Source organism: Chamaea fasciata, unplaced genomic scaffold (genome assembly GCF_029207755.1).
Source record: "Chamaea fasciata isolate MVZ Bird 193981 ecotype frontalis unplaced genomic scaffold, bChaFas1.0.hap1 SCAF_16, whole genome shotgun sequence".
Classification (NCBI taxonomy): Eukaryota; Metazoa; Chordata; class Aves; order Passeriformes; family Sylviidae; genus Chamaea; species Chamaea fasciata.
Window position 1 is genome coordinate 8,568,840 of NW_027094101.1, and position 15,704 is coordinate 8,584,543.

Genomic DNA, 15,704 nt, shown 5'->3' on the forward strand with positions numbered 1-15,704 from the left:
CGTGCGCCCTGCCCAGCGCCCGCCCCGCTGCCCCCGGTGCGCGCGGCGCCCGCCGCCGCCCCGCCGCCGTTCCCGGTGCCACCGGCGGCGCTGCCGGCAGGTGTCGCCGCGGTCGCGGGCAGGCGGCGGGCGCGCGTGCACTTCCGACGGCGCTCGGTCATGCCCCCGCCGTCCCTCCCCTCGCTCCCGGCGCCGCGCGGGGCTCCCGCCCGCTGACACCGCCGAGGCGGCTCGCACGGCGCGGGAGAGCGGCGCGGCCGCCCGGGCATGGCCGCCGGGGCCGCCCCCGCCCAGCGCCGCCGCTGAGAGGCAGCGGGGCTCGGCCCGCCAGGTAAGCAAGGCTCCGGACGCGGTTCCGGGGGGACCGGGCGGGCCGCTGAGCCCGGGGAGGGCCCGGGGAGGGCGGCGGGTGATAGGGGCCGGCGGGGGAAGCGAGGGGAGAGGACGGGCCAGGCGAGCGGGGCGCTGCCGGGGGCGGGGGGGGGCCCTGCCCGCCGCCCCGTTACTCCCCCGGGGCTTCGCGTCGCAGCTGCGGCTGCAACCGCGGCTCCCGTCGGCCCCGCTGCGCTCTTGCTGCCGCTGGAGCGGCGGCGGCACCGCGAACCCGCCGCCACATCCCCTTCTCTTCCCCTTCCCTTCCCTTCCCTTCCCTTCCCTTCCCTTCCCTTCCCTTCCCTTCCCTTCCCTTCCCTTCCGCCCGCGCTCCCACCGCACCGCACTCGTATTTCCAAACCGAGCCTATTCCGGCCCCCCCAATTCCGCCCCCAAACCCGCCTCGATCCCCCCAAAACGCGAGCGTGTCCCTGGCCCGGTGACGTCACGGAGGGGCTCCCCGGCCCCCCCGGTCCCGCGGGTGCGTGTGGCCGCGGTGCTCCCGGCCGGTGGTGCCGAAATGCCGAGCGGGGACACGGTGCATCTTGGATAGATCGCCCTAAGCCCCTCCTGTGCCCTTTTGCTGCAGCTGTGAAATTCCATTTAAATTCCTGTGTGTGTGTATGTGCGTGCGTGTGTGTGTGTGTGTGTCCCCATTCCCACTCTCCCTGGAAATGCGCAGCTGGGGCAGCACCTTGAGCGCGGCGGTTGGATCCCAGTGGAGGTGCTGAGCTGCCCCAGGGGTCGGCATCCCGAGGGCTCTCCGGCCGGTGGAAGCGTCCTGGCTGAGGCTGCAGACCTGCCGGAGGTTCTCACTGGCATCAGAGTGGGGTGCTGTTGGGGTGCATGTTTGTTCCCCACTGCCTTTGAGTGGAGACTGATGCCATCCCTTAGATGTGAGCAGATTTTGGCTTGCTGAAAGCTCTTGTGGCCACTGGCCCCTGCCCGCTTTCCCCTTGGCTGCCAGCCTGTGGGGTGCCCGTGTTGGCTGCCCTCAGGTGACCTCCCAAAGTGATGGTGTGGAGGAACAAACCCAACAGTTGGGGTTTTGCATGGGAGAGTGCTCCTAGGGCCCTGTGCCAACCGAGGGAGGGCATTGCTGGTGGTGCCAGCACCTTCCAAGGGCTCTCCAAGCTCAGCTCCAGCTGCTGCCCCAGCTCCTGGGCATCGCCAGAGCCTCCTTGATGGTGCAGACATGTTCCCCTGCTGTGTGCCGGGATTTTGCGTAGTGCTCCTACCCCACAGCTGCCTTTCCCAGGGTGGCAGTGTGTGTGCCCCAGGTGGGTGAGCAGCGCCGTGGTGGCTGTGCGGATGTGGGTGCTGTCACCTGTGTGCTGGTGACAGAGGGTGGGGGGACCCGCGGCGGGCGAGGCACAGGCTGGCTGTGCGTGGTGGCCGCCGGTGCTGAGACTGCTTCTCCTGGTGGCTGTCACTGCCTGATGAAAATGGACCTCGAGCTGCAGGGAGATGGAGTGGAGAAAGATGGGATGAAGCCAAGTGAGATGGAGAAAAGGACGTGTTCCCCCTGAGTGCTCTTCCCTCCCCGTTCCCCATGGGATTGAGGTGTCCCTCGAGGCGTGGCGAGAGTGATGGTGGTGTGGGGGTCAGTGTGGGTCTGTGCACGGCGCTGGGGGCACCCACACTCTCAGTAGCAGCTCTGCAGCCCAGGCCAGGAGCTGTGTGAAGTTCAAGGCAGGAAGTGAGAAATAAAAAAATTTAAAAAAAAAAAAAGAAAAACCACGACTGGTAGAAACCACCAGGGAGATTTAGGGAAGCAGCAGTGCTGTGCTGTGGAGCCCAGAAGAAGTGTGTATCCTCGTCTGATGAGGAGCTGCCCGTGCCAGGGACCGCAGACCCACCTCTCCTCTCCCGGCTCTGTCTCCGCTGCAAGCCCCAGGGAACAATTGCATACAGAGTGCTTCGTTTCAGAGCCGCCACAGTCATTTCAGAGACCTTTTAGGCAGGAAAAGTGCTCTGTAGCGTGTAATTTGAAGGCTCTGCTCTGAACCTTCACTGTCGCTCTGCTAAATGATCCTCTGCTCTTCCAAACCTTTGCTGCCTGGAAACCAGCAGCGGTGACCTGGTTCCTGGCCCCGCTGGGTCCCTGGTCTCCCTTCAGCTCCGTGCTAAGGTGAGGGGAGTTGCAGGTTGCAAGGAGCAGCCTGGGGTGGTTCTCTGCCGTGCATGGGGCCTCTCAGATGTCAGAGTCCTGGGAGATTTCAGCCAGTCTTAATCATCGCTTGCCTCTGCCTGAGCTGCAGAGGTTGTCAGAGCGCACTAAGGATTTTCCAGCCTGGAGGGTCGAGTCCTGTGAGGGCTCTGCAGGAAAATCTAGGGACTCCAACTGATTTTCTCCTGAAACAGGGGAGGTGCAGAATTCTTTTCTGTAGCATCCCTCAGGCTTGGCAGCTCACGAGGGGGAAGGACCGTTTGTTCTGCCATCAGAGGAAATGGCACAACTTTTGAGGTGTGCCTCACTGGGGGCTCCAGAGGTGAGCCTGGAGGTGCTGGACCGTCAGTTAGCCAGGGAATGTGATACCACCTGGGGTTTCCTTGTCTTTCCTCTCCTGCCTGTCCTTGTTAGCTGCCCTACAACTTTTGTCTGCTGGAGGCACACCTGCAGGAGCAATGCGAGCTGTGCGTTTCCTCTCGCTGTGGGCGCTGCCTGCCCTGCCAGATGCAGGCAGGGCCCCGAGTTCCTGGCAGCCAGGGCGTGCAGGCAGCCTGGCAGGAAAAGGGTACAGGATGGGGAGAAGGAGAAACATTTGGATATGCAGGGTTTGGCTGTCACCTCTTGGCCTGGTCTGGTCCTGTGCCAGGTTGGCACAGTGCAGGCACCTGTGTGTCTTCTCTTGCCTCGCGCAGCTTCGCTCTGCTTTGGATTCGCTCTGTTTTGGATTTGCTCCTGGTTCCTGCTCAGGCAGGAGAGTCCCAGTGATGGTGGATTTATGCACGTCACCAAATCAGACACACAGCCAAGGCAGGAGGCACTGGCTTCAGTCTGTGCTAGCTCTGGGCTTCATCAGCCCTGCCAGGCACGCACCTGGCTCTAACCTGCTCTTAAATCCTGATGGTGCTGGGGACCCCGCCCTGTCCCCAGGCGATTGCTGCCACCCACTGATGACAAGACTTCCACTTGGCTTCCGCTGCTCACATCCTATTCCTCCCAGAAGGTCACGGCAGCAGGGCACAAGGCAGAGGAAAGGCAGTTAGTTTCCCTTTCCCTTCTTCACCTCTCAGAGGGATCCTCCACAGCTTACAGCCCTTCCGAAGAGCAGGCAGGATGCAATCCCAGCTGGGGTGGAGCAGGCAGACCCGTGTATTGTCCTGCCACCATCCTGTCCCATCGCCTGCTGGAAAACACGCTCATAATCCACCTGCTCGGAATTGCGTGGATTTGGGATTTCCCCCAGGAGGACAGGTCCAGCTGCTTGAGGCCAGCAGCAGTGAAGCTTTCACCTGGTGTGGAGGAGGAGGAGGAGGAGGAGGAGGTGGGAGGCAGGTGCAGGTGCTGGGGTTCCAGCGTCACATCCAAGCACAAAGAGCTCGCTCCGAGCAGCGCTCACCACCTGCGCCCACCAGCACCCAGCTGGCGAGAACTACACGTCCCAGCAAGCAGAGGGCCACCCCCAGCCCTGCAAGATGGAGAGTGGCTTCCTGGGGCTGGCAGTCACCCCCAGTTCCCCTGTGGGAGGTTGGGATTGCTGCGGGAATGCCGCTTCACCGCGGGAAGGTGGCAGCTTGGTTTTTGCTTTGGTTGCACGGCCTAGTTTCGAGAGCTGGAATATGCTCAAAGCTGGGCTTTCTGAGTTGCTTTTTTTGGTTTTGTTTTGTTTTAAATGACAGCATTTCCCCTTTAAATTTACATCTCTAGCTGGGGAACACAGAGCCTGGTGAGAGAGGGAGTGTGAGACTTTTATAAAAAGAACGAGTCGGGTTTTATTATCCCTTTGAGACGAGCAGGGAAAATCTATACTGAAGGCATGAAATAGCAATAAAAATGGACTTTTTGCCAAAGCAAAATTAATTGAGTGAATCTCAGTCCTCAAGCCTGAGCTCTGAGAGGCTTATGAGTTGGATATGAACCACTCTGCCCCCTTCCAGGCTCTCATCCCCCAAGGAGGAGAGGCAAATCCTCCCTCTGGTCCTCGGTTTGTGATGTGATCAGCGCCTGGGAGCAAAGGACTCGTGCTTGGGATACAGCGAGGGTGAGGATGGCTCCAGCCCTGGCTGTCCCTGGAGCAAGGACCTTCTCCAGGTCCTTTGGCTTGGGGATGCTGGCGGTCATTCAGAGGTCATCGCTCCAGCGTTTCCATCACTGTGAGTCACGGCATCCCATCTGGACTGTGGATTTGGGGGAGTTCAACAGGAAAGAAGAGGAAGAGTGGACACAGGCTCCTTGAACCCACTGCAGGAGCCTGGAGAGGATCCTGCTGTCTTACCCTGGCCTGGGCTTGCTCCTATTGATCATTTTCTTCCCTCATCTCTGCATCCTGCTCCTGCCACGCTCCGGGGTCTGCCTCTCCAAGGTGCTTTCTGGGCAAATCCTCTGCAGGAAAGGGAACACCCCCTCCTGGGTTTTGTTCTTCTCGACGTCACATGCGGTGGCACCGGCTCTGCTTTCCCCATTTTTGGGGGGAGGGTGGCGGGAGGAGCCGCTGGACAGAGCAGCAGAAGAAAGGCGGATTCTTTTCAGCAGATGGTGCAAAGAGGATGAAGCTGTGTAAACCTCCTGAGTCCACTGGAGAGACGGAGATTAAATAGTGAGAGGGCCGAGAGGCAGCTCCAGGCGGGAGAAGGAAGGAGAAAAAAGGAAAATGGGGGTGGAAATGGGATTGGAGAGTGGAGCTGGGGAGAGGAGTGTTGGTTTGAACCGGCATCCCTCTCCCACTTGATGTCTCCCCTCCAATTCAGAGGGCCTAGATTCAGTGCCATAAAAATATAGCCCTTTTCAATCCCTTATCTTGCAGGAGCAGAAACAATTGGCCTGCAAAGAAGGAGAAAACAATCTGTTTGACTGACAAACAAAACCACATTTCTGCACAAAAGGAGGAGGAGGAAGAGGCAGCTGTCTGGCTGCTGCTTCGGCTTTTTTCCTTTCCCCTCCCTCTCCTGTCCCCTCGCTGACGGTGTCAGAGCAGAGCCTCTACCCTTGCCAGCAAAACACCCGCCGTTCTGACTGGCTGGGTTCAATGTCGGGCTCCTGCAGCAAATGTCATTGTCCTCCCTGCTGTCCCCAGCCACGGTGGATGTGCACCAGCCCTGCTGTGCTGCCCTCCTGGGGATGGTGCAGGCAAAGGTGGCACCCCAAGATCACAGGGGCAGAGCCCAGCCATTGGGAGAGAAGCTTGCTGGGTGCCAGAGACAGAAAGTGATGCTCAGGAGAGGGACCAGGGCCAGCAGCTCATGGCAGCTCATCTGGGGACAGAGGGGACACAGGAGATCTCTTGTTGGGGGACCTTGGGAAGTTCAGCCAGGTTGCAGGTGATGCTGATATCACAGCATCCGTGAAGCACCCAGGTGCTGCAACTGGAGGTGCTGCTGGAGCCTGGTCCTTCTCCAGAGCCAGTCCCGTGCCTCAGTTTCTCTGTCTGCAAGGTTAGCAAGGTAACATGCAGATGCTGTAGGAGAGCTGGGGCATAGAAGTGCCCTGTGCACCTAAAGTCATTATCCCAACAAATTGTTATCCCTAAAAATTCATTACAGCAACCACTGCACCAGCCAAATTGGTGCTGGGGGGAATCCGTCAGACAGGCAGGAGCTGAGCCCATGGGAATCTCCGTTCTCCATCTCTCCGGAACAAACTCCTCACTTGGAGGATTTTTTGAAAAAGAAACTGATTTTCCCCATGCGATTCCCTGACCAGGAGCAGCAGCAGTTTCCTGCCTGGAACAGTTTTCCGAGGGGACTCTGCTCTATGGGGACGTGAAGCAAACACCCACGCTCTGAAAACAGCCAAATGCAATAAATACCCAGTGCCTGAACCTGGAAAAGCAGAGGCTGGAACAGGGCAATCTCTGCAGGGGCTGGTAGTGCTGCCACAGAGGGAATCAACAGTAAATAAAGGGGCACAGGAAGCAAACACTGAAGCCCCCAGGACACTCTTTTGATGCAGTTGCTGGTGACCTACTAGAGCCCATTGGAAAGATGATCCTCCACTGGTGGGTGGTTCACTTTTTCCTTTTTCTATTTTTTGCGGAGCTGTTTCACTCTGCAGCCAAGTAGCAAAATAACATGTAAGAAATCAGAGATTCCAGGTGAGTTAATAACAAATAATGAGTCTCTCAGTTCCTGAGTGGTTCTCTGGTTGCCGCAGTCCAGGCATATAACAACCAGGCTTTGCTGAGCATCCTCAGCCAGGCTTGTTGAAATGCTGCTGCCGATTGATAGAAACATCCTGAATTCAAGGGAATTTAAGAGATCCGGACTTTACATTTGTAGATTGCCAGCACAGAAGCTTTGGGGAATATTTGGTCTGAAACATTGAAGCCATTGGAAGAATTTGATTGAATTCCTGCACCTAAAATGCAGAATTTTCTGCATTTTTCTTTTGTCTTTCATTTCAAAGGAGAGGAAGTATCCCTGCACGCGTCAAACTGCAGGAAAGAGAAGATACAAAAGATGACTGGACTACTTTTTACAACTTTTGCTCTTGACTTTCCTCCCCAGAAGGGGAAGATGCAGTGTCAGCCTGTCTTGTGATCAGGCTGTATCCTTTTGTTATCCTGATAAATGTCAGCTGACCAGGCTGGGATGTGAAAAAGCTCCATCTCTACCAGACCTTTGCTGCTCTTCCTCACTCAGTATTGGGGCAGACTTTGCCTGGCCCCGCAAGGTCCCCATCTCCTCCATGCCCTGCTGTGGTCCCCCAAGGTCCTTCAAAACCCCTTCTTCTTTTCCTGCTCCTGCCCCCCAAATTCTCCCTGCCTTCTCCCTTCTGATCCTTCCTCCCAGCTGGACTCTACAGGCAGTGGTGAGGTTTTGGCCTCCATGCTCAGTGCTGGTAGGTGAAATGCAAAGCTTGTGCTGCGATAAAGTAAATCTAACAAAGAGACAGATTTTGGCTCCTGGGCAAGAAAGACCATTCAGTTTTTGGCATATTCCTGCTTCTCTGGTTCTGTGTGCTCTGATCCTGGCCATGGGAGCAGCTCTCAGTGTGAGGCCACAGCTTGGCTCAGCCCAGCACTTGAAGGGAGGTGGCAGAAGCAGAGTGGGTTCTGCTGGAGCCCCATCTCTTAGCTTCAGACCCTAGGGATACCTGTGTACTCACAGTCCCTGGCTGATGGGATGATATTTCCCATGGCAGAGCCAGCATTTGGTGATGCAGCATCCACTCGCGTTTGATCCAGACCTACCTGGAACCTCTCCTTTCCCTGGGCATCTCCCACCCCTTCCACCAGCCACAATCACACAGAAGCTCGTCCTTTGGTGTTCCTCTGTGCTTGTGCCTCTTGGGATTTGGCCAGCATGTGTCAGGGCTCCTCTTCCTCTCCAGCTGCTCTCCGCTCGGCTGCGTCACCTGGAGCATCCCTTCCTCCTGCCCGGGGCTGCTTTGAACATCCTGTTTGCCGAGTTATTTCACCCTGATTTTACCAGGTCACAGGCGTGTTGGCTGTGATGGCGCAGCCTCTTTGATTAGGTGTATCTCCAAGCATGACTTCCATCTGTCCATCAGCCTCTCTCTCGCTAATTCCTGCAGCATTTACAGCCAGGCAGGGGCCCTGGTCATTTGGAATAGTCACTGGTGGTGGCAGGACTGTGCTAAATGATCTATTCCACACGTTTCACCTCTTTTCTGTTCGCAAATTGTTGGTAATTTTTTTTTTCTCTTGTAGTTGCATTAAGTATTCCGAGTGACTGCGATTTCCCCTATCGTATTCATTATTCAAAATTGTTCTCCAGATAATTTCTGCAAATAATTCGCGGTCTTTGCTCTTTTGTGAATACTTGGTCTCAAGAATGAGAGTTGTTTTAATTGGGATCTCATGTCACATGATGGGTTTTGGCTTCCCGATTGGGCAGGCTTAATTTTTAGACTTGAGGTTTGGGAAGGGAAACTGTTGCAATTAAGAACCTGAAATTCACTTTCTTCCAATATCTTTTGTTGATGCTTAAAATTAACAGAAATTAACAGTCTGTCTCACTTTTTTTTTTTCCCCTTCCCTTTCCTGGCCAAAAATCCCTGCCGGTAACTTGTTGGCAAGAAACGCTTGGAGAATATAAACAAAAAGGTGGCACCTAAACAGCTAAATTTAACATATCTAAAAACTGGAGTGATGATTCACGGTGGTTTGTTGTGTATTATTCACCTCACTCTGGTAAAAGTACTGATCAAAATAATTTAGAAACATAAAAAGTCACATAGCGAGGGGACATTTATAGCACTTGGTTTCATAAAATCTTCCATCAGCTGCTCTCTGTGTGCCTGAGAAACATCCTGTGGGCTGGCTGGTGTGTTGTACCCTGGCCCTCAGTGCTCCAGCCCCGTGCTGAGGCTGCTGCCAGCTCGGTGGAGGTGGAGGAAAGGAAGATTCAACCATCCTGGCATCCCACACTGCCTTGATCTGCACCCTCAGCAGGCAAGACTCCAGTTGCCTCGCACAGAGCTCGACTCCAGGCAGAGGGTGACCGTAAGTGACTTGCCCAAGGTCACACTCCAGCTCCGTGGTTGAGCTGGAAATAGCTCCAAGGTCTCCTGATCCCCCCTGCAGCCCCCTCGCTTGCCAGGCGAGACGGAAAGGTGCAGAGTTCACGTGTCTCCTCTAACCGACAGCCTGGCTCCTGCCACCTCGCCTAAAACCTCAAACCTCCTTGCCTCCGTTTTCTGCCCTCCCTGCCGTGGGGCTGAGTCAATAGAGCCCCCCCAGCCCCCCTGAACATCCAGGGCTCCCGTGGCATATTTATGCCTCCGGAGTGGAGCGTTGTGCCGGCGTTCCCGTCCGTGCAGCACCCGCACAGCCCGGCTGCTCGCTTCCACCAGCTGCTGCTGCCGATTTCCCTTAAAAATAAAACCCCTCTAAAGGTACAGCAGGGACACCTTAAATGCAGAGCCGTGGCGTGCAGTTAATCATATCCTCTTAACGGGTTTATTCGCTCATTAAATATTTAAGACTCGTTTCTCTTTATCAATAGTGTGGAGGCGTGCAGGCCCCGGTGCAAAGATTTATGCACACAATAGGATCGGTGCATTTAGATTTGTTTGAAGGGATCTGAGAGCCATTTAAAACCCGACCGAGGGGGACGGTTGCTGCTGCTGCTGTTTTCCTCCAGTAAGGTTTCTGCCTTTTTCTGCCTCCTGACTGTGGTTGGGAGGTGGCAGGAGGTGAGGTTGGGAAGCACAGACTGATGGCTGCCTCTGGTACCCCCTCAGTTCCTTTTGAAATAGCTGTGCCCCCTTTTTGAGGGATGCTGAGGTCTTGGAGGGGACATGTTTGGCTTGATTGTGTCACAGTGATGAGATGGTCCACGGAAAATGCGGTGTGTGGAGGCAGGACCCAGTGCTGGGAGCTTGTCTGTGGAAGTGGTGTTTTGATCCCCCTTCCCACTGCTGTCTGAGGGAACAGCTTTGTCGTTGTGGCTCAGATGTGAATTCCAGCTCGTCTGGCGCCGTTCGGGAGCCGTCATGCAGGTGCAACATCTGTTGTTCTTCTGTTACTACCTGGGCTCTGCTCTTCACGCAGGTGTAAGAGCTGTGGTGGCCTTTTTGGTTCATAGGATGGGGAGGGACGAAACCCATGCCATCATCCTGCCTCATCCTCCCCGTTATCTGCCCCTCTGCCCACCACAGCTCGCCAGCCCAGACTTGCATCCAGAGCATTTTCATCCAGTACCCAGCATTTCCCACCTTCCTCATTCCTGGTCCCTACGTGGGGCTTTGTGGCTTCCAGCTGCTGCCAGATGTGTCACTCCTCCTGGGTGCAGGGAAGCAGCTCCTCCCACTGATGTGTGTACACCTGTCCCCACAGGTTTTGGGCTGTGGTGTGGGGTGTGGGGATATGGACAGAGGCCTGAGTGTCCAGTGCAGTTGCACAGTGTGACCTGTTCTGTCCTTTCATGGAGAGCAGTGCTGGAGTTTGCACGGACAGCAGGCCCCGGCATGCAGGACTCAATCTCCATCTCAGCAGCCTCTGCTTAGATCAGGAGGGAACATCTCATGCCAAGACCTGTCCTCCCCAGGCTGCAGCTCAGAGTCGGAGATGGCAGCAGCTGACGCCCTTTTTTTTTCACCCCCTGTGGCATTCTGGCAGGTTCTTCCCGCAGCTTTGCATGCAGCCAGACATGCCTGTTCCAAAATCTCCTCTCCAGGAGGTGCTGGGGGTGGATAGGAAGGGTGAGTAGCTGCAGTGGCAATGGGCAGAGCTGGCAGCTGCCTCCTGAGGGTGTGAGAAATACCCCGACTGGATTATTGACAGACAGCCCAGAGCATGGGAAGTGCGTGCATGCGTCAGATATTTACCCAAACCTCTCCTGCTTTGCAACGTGCCCACAAAAAAAAAAAAAAAAAAAGGATCTGACAGCAATAAAACTGTCGGGTGGCTGCTGCTGCTTTTTTTTAAAGTTCTATGATAGCTTCTCCCCCCGCCTTTTTTTAATAGCTAATGCATCTGTCACTACTTTCCTAATGAGCTTTCCGAAAAGGGCCTTGGGGACCTCTACCTATCCATGTGGGCTTGGATCAGAGCGTACTCAGGGGAGGCAGAGAGAATTCAGCTCCCTGTTTCACCCTCATCCCCTCCCCAAACTCCTCTCCGAGGGCAGGTTGTCCAGAGGGAGGGGAAGGCAGCAATATCTCAGCGCTCGGCGAGCTGGCGTGCACCCCCTGCAATCACAGCCAATAATGACAAAAAGACGGGGCTGCTGCCAGAGATAGAGAGCTGAGCTCCAAGCGTTACAGCAATGTCACAGCCTTGGGACTGCTGCTGGCTGCTACTGGAAAGAAATTTCCTCACAACAGGCAGAGTTATAGGAAGGAGCCATTGATTGCATTAAAAAACACCCTCCCCACCTCTTTTTTTTGGCATGGATTTTCAAGGCTTTTTTTTTTTTTCCTGCCCCCCCCCCCTCCATTTGCCATTGAAGTTGCGTTCAATAAAACCCATCGCCCGAGAGCGTCTGTTCGCATGTTCTCAGCAGTACAATGGGCAGAGGACTGCAGTGTGCAGAGCCCCAGCCAGCCTTTGCAGACAATGAGGGGCTGGCAGCGGGGCAGGGGGGGGCTTCTAGTTTATTTTATTTCATTTTTCCCCCACCTGCCAGCCCCCACTACTAATTGTAATCACAAAAGGCAAATGGGAAGGGACTGAGGGAGCAAGGCTGTGGTTCACTGGGGTCATGGTCTCCATCAGTCATTCTCCCAGCCTGTTGCTGGGTAAAAGCTTGGCTCCTTGGTTTATCAAAATGACTGTGCAGTAAAAGCCTCTTTGCCCAAACCTCCCCCCCACCTCGAAAAAACGCTGTTTACTGACTCAAAAAGCCTGAATTTCCCATTACCATCCATGGGAGACTTTCCGTTGACTTCTCTAGGCACAGAAGGGAAAACAGAGGGTTTGGTGACTCAGGCACAAACCTGGGATGTCTTCCTCTTGCTGACGCTATTGGCAAATCTTTTAGGATTTAGCCAGATTCATCCAGGGACCAAGCACCACCATCCCTGTGCCACCGATAGGGCACAAGAGGATGCACCACTTGGCAGGAGTGAATTCCTAATTGTGATGTGCCCGAGTTCCCCTCAGCTGTGAGATGTAACCGTGCTCACCCTATGTTGCACAATGGTGGAGAAGCTAATAGCTATTAATGCCAGAGAGATGCTTCCAGATCTCTAGATAAAAGGTGCTCAAGGAGGGAAAATTATTATCATCATGGGCCAAAGAGCTATGGGGGATTCGAAATCTGTTTGTGTTTGTAGGATGTAACCACTAAGGAGGGAGAGACTGGGACAATGGAGCATGCACAGCACTAATGGAATGAGCGTAGGAAAGAGGATATCTCTGGAGACCCTTAGAAACCATTTCCCAGTGGTGAGATCTACTTGGGTTGTTTGTTCTTCTTCCCAGATGAGAGCTGCAGTCGTGGACGCTTTTATCACTTACGAGCTGGACTAGATGGAGGCCAGAGAGCGCATTGTAGGGACGAGCCTGTGTGGCTCTCCAGTGGGTAGGTACTGATTTATCCGGTCTCAGCTTCCATTTCTGGCATTCAGAGCTGTGCTTTATAATAGGGGAACCTGGAATGGACGTTTCAGGCCTGTTTTTCAAGCTTATGGGATGCAGGTTTGGCCTCTGGTAGAGATGCAGGGTCATGGCGTGGGCATCTTGAGGCTGCAGCAGAAGGGTTATTTGTTCCTTGGGATACGGTTTGGGCTGAGGTGTGGGTTTGGAGCAGCTCCATGGTAGCATGTGGTGGTTCCTTGAAGACATTTCACTTGGAGATTCACTTTTTCCAGCTGATTCACGTCCTCGTGCGAGCCCATTTCTTGCCATGGTGACAGTGAAGCTGGCTGAGGCTCTGCGTGATAACGCGCCTGGTCCAGGCTAGAGGCTCCTAACGGGCTCTGAGCCCAGAGGGGCCAGGGACTGTACAAACACAGGTTGTTCCCTTGAGATTAAAACCCAGCTAGACAAGCTGTTTGCAGTCTGTGGTCTGGCAGTGCTGTGTACACTGCTGTGCAAAGCGTTGGGCAAGCAGGTGAGACACAGGCAGCATCCATCCTGGCTGTCCTGGAGTGTGCATCCTGCTTGCCCACAGATCCTCACTTCCATCCTGTCGCCTTCCCTTTGCTCCCTGAGACAGCCCCATTTTGTGCTCGGGGGGAGATGCAGCCTTTCTCACTGGAGACCTGCAGCACACCATGCTCTTTTTTCCCTCTCCTGTCTTTTTTTTTTTTTTTTAAATTCTTTTTTTTCTCTCTCTCTCCTGGACACTTTACTTAGCTTCTTTCTTCCCTCTCATTTTCTCTACCATCAAATGAAAGCCATTCAGACCAAAACGGTTCAGTCTGCTCTTTGTGTCTGGAAAACAGAACACCAAAGACAGCTGGACCTACCCGAGATGGCCACGGCCGTGGCAACAGTGGCTCTTTGTTAGCGCTGTTGTCTCTGCCCCTATCTCCAGTGTCTGGGGCCCTGTCTCTTTAAAGCTTTAGTGTGCTGTGTCAAAGCCAACAGAGAGTTCAGCTTATTAATGGATTCGCTAGGTTAATATCCCAACAGTTTGGTGTGGGTTTTTTTTGTTTTGTTTTGTTTTTTGGTTTTTGTTTTTTTTTTCCACCAGCATAATTTAGAAAGAGGGGGAGGGGGAGAGAAAGATAACCCAGACCCATTTCTGGGGAGGAGGGCACGGCATGGCTCATTGCTTTGGAGAAATGGAGCTGGAATGGTTGGTCGGGGCCACGAGAAGGTGGTGGCCCAGCCCTTCGCCTTCCTGTCTGTATGTACATCTCTCTCTATCTCCTTCTCCTGCGGGGTTCCCTGCATCAAAGCTTCTTCCAGTTCTTATGCTAATGAGGTGCATTAATGCTTAATGACTGTGAACAGGCTTGTTTAATTGCACCTATCTGAGCAGGAGGCACGTTGCTGTATAAGAGGGAACGACCATGTAAGCAGCTGCATGCCCTCCTGGACAGTCTTAATTACATGTAAAACTGATGTGATCTAAACCACCAGGCTGGTGATTAGTTTAGTGAGGCAGGTGGTACTTTGCAATTCAGTGCCTCAGAAACTCTAGAGCAAGTGAGATCAGATTCTTTCGTAGGCTATGGAGGATAAGGCAAGCCCTGATCATCCTTGAATTTGATGTTGGGTGGGGACAAGCACGGCATAGTAGATTAATTTAATTAATTTATTGCAGTTAGTTTGCAAAGACATTATCCGCCAGCGTCTGTGCAGAATACTGAGCAGTCCCATTAATGCAATGCTATTTTGCCTGTAAATCCTCTCCCCCCGCCCCTTACAGGAGGAATGAGCTGCAATGGTCTCAGCTTTCTGCAGCGTTATCTTGCGCTGGTTGAATGCAACTGATTGTCTGAACTACAAAGGGGCCCAGCTAATGCAAAGCCATCCCTATTGGCACCAGACCTAGATTAATGACTCTGCATGCATTGACTTGGCTCCAAACTGGATTTCCCTAAAGCAGCTCGCTGCTGTCTGCACTCCCATATCCCCTAGCTGGGCTGGGATTGCTGGGCTGGCGAGACCCACGGATGGGAGCTTCAAGTGGGAAGGCTGTGGATTACAGGTGCACAGGTATGAAGGTACCTGTTATCGCCAGCCATCTGCTGCTCTTCACCCAGCCTCGCTGCTTGGGGTTGTTTGTTGTGCTTTTATTCACCAGAGGGGGATTTAAAAAAAAATAAAGCAACCTTTCTTGAAATTGCTTTGGGAGGGGGGTGAACTGAATCCAGCAGGATTTTGGGGTTGGTTTTGTTTTCCCAGGATAAGTGTCTCCCAGCACACCCCTGCCCAAGTGGATGCTCACATCTTCCCCATCCCCACATTGTGCTCTTCGCTGTCCCCACACCAGACCCTTCCCCATCCCCACACTGGACCATTCTCTGTCGCCTCACCAGACCATTCTCTGTCCCCACACTGGACCCTTTACCATTTGCACACCAGACCCCTTCCCATTGCCACACTGGACCCTTCCCCATTTCCACACTGGACCATTCTCTGTCTCCTCACCAGATCATTACCTGTCCCCTCACTGGACCCTTCACCGTCCCCACAATGGACTCTTCCCCATCCTCACACCTGACCCTTTCCTGCCCCCACACTGGGCTCTCACCAGACTCTTCCCCATCCCCACACCGGATCATTCCCTGTCCCCACACCAGACCCTTCCCTGTCCCCACACCGGATCATTCCCTGTCCCCACACCAGACCCCTCCCTGTCCCCACACTGGACTCTTCCCTTGGCTGGTCTCCCTCGGGCGCTTCCTCCCCGTAGCCGTCCCGTGAACTCTCAGCTCTCCCCTCTCCCTGCCCGCCCGGGCCCCAGCCGAGGCTCTTCCTGACGTTACTCCCACAACAACCACTTCCTTCCTGTCCCGGCACCCCAGCTCCACAGCCATCCCTGCCCAGCCCCGGCCCCTCGCTATCTCCCGATACCCCTCTCCTGCTCCTCTCCTTCCAGCCACCACTGTTTATTTTCTAAAAGGACTTAGAGATTGTTTCTCCTGGAGTGAAGCCCATGGTGGAGCTGCCGGGTGAGGGGGTCACTCAGCGTCCCACTTCCACCGTAGAAGTGTCCTCTTGGTGCCCACAACACCTGTTTTGGGGTTAGAGACCCGGCGTGTGGGACGTGTTTTTAGCCAACACGCCGGCACCAGCCCCCCCAAA

At 54.5% G+C, this 15,704-nt stretch overlaps 1 protein-coding gene across 2 annotated transcripts in view; it reads left to right on the plus strand.

Moving 5' to 3' along the window:
- The first annotated feature begins 220 nt into the window (after nucleotides 1-220).
- Nucleotides 221-15,704, plus strand: part of RAI1 (retinoic acid induced 1) — a 74,590-nt gene continuing 59,106 nt past the window's right edge. Inside the window, exon 1 of one of the 2 annotated variants that reach the window (XM_066198389.1) lies at nucleotides 221-331. The gene's annotated coding sequence lies outside the window, so the exon portion shown is untranslated. Of the gene's footprint in view, nucleotides 332-12,121; nucleotides 12,526-15,704 lie in introns of those variants that run through there. The other variant, XM_066198391.1, reaches the window with a different exon arrangement.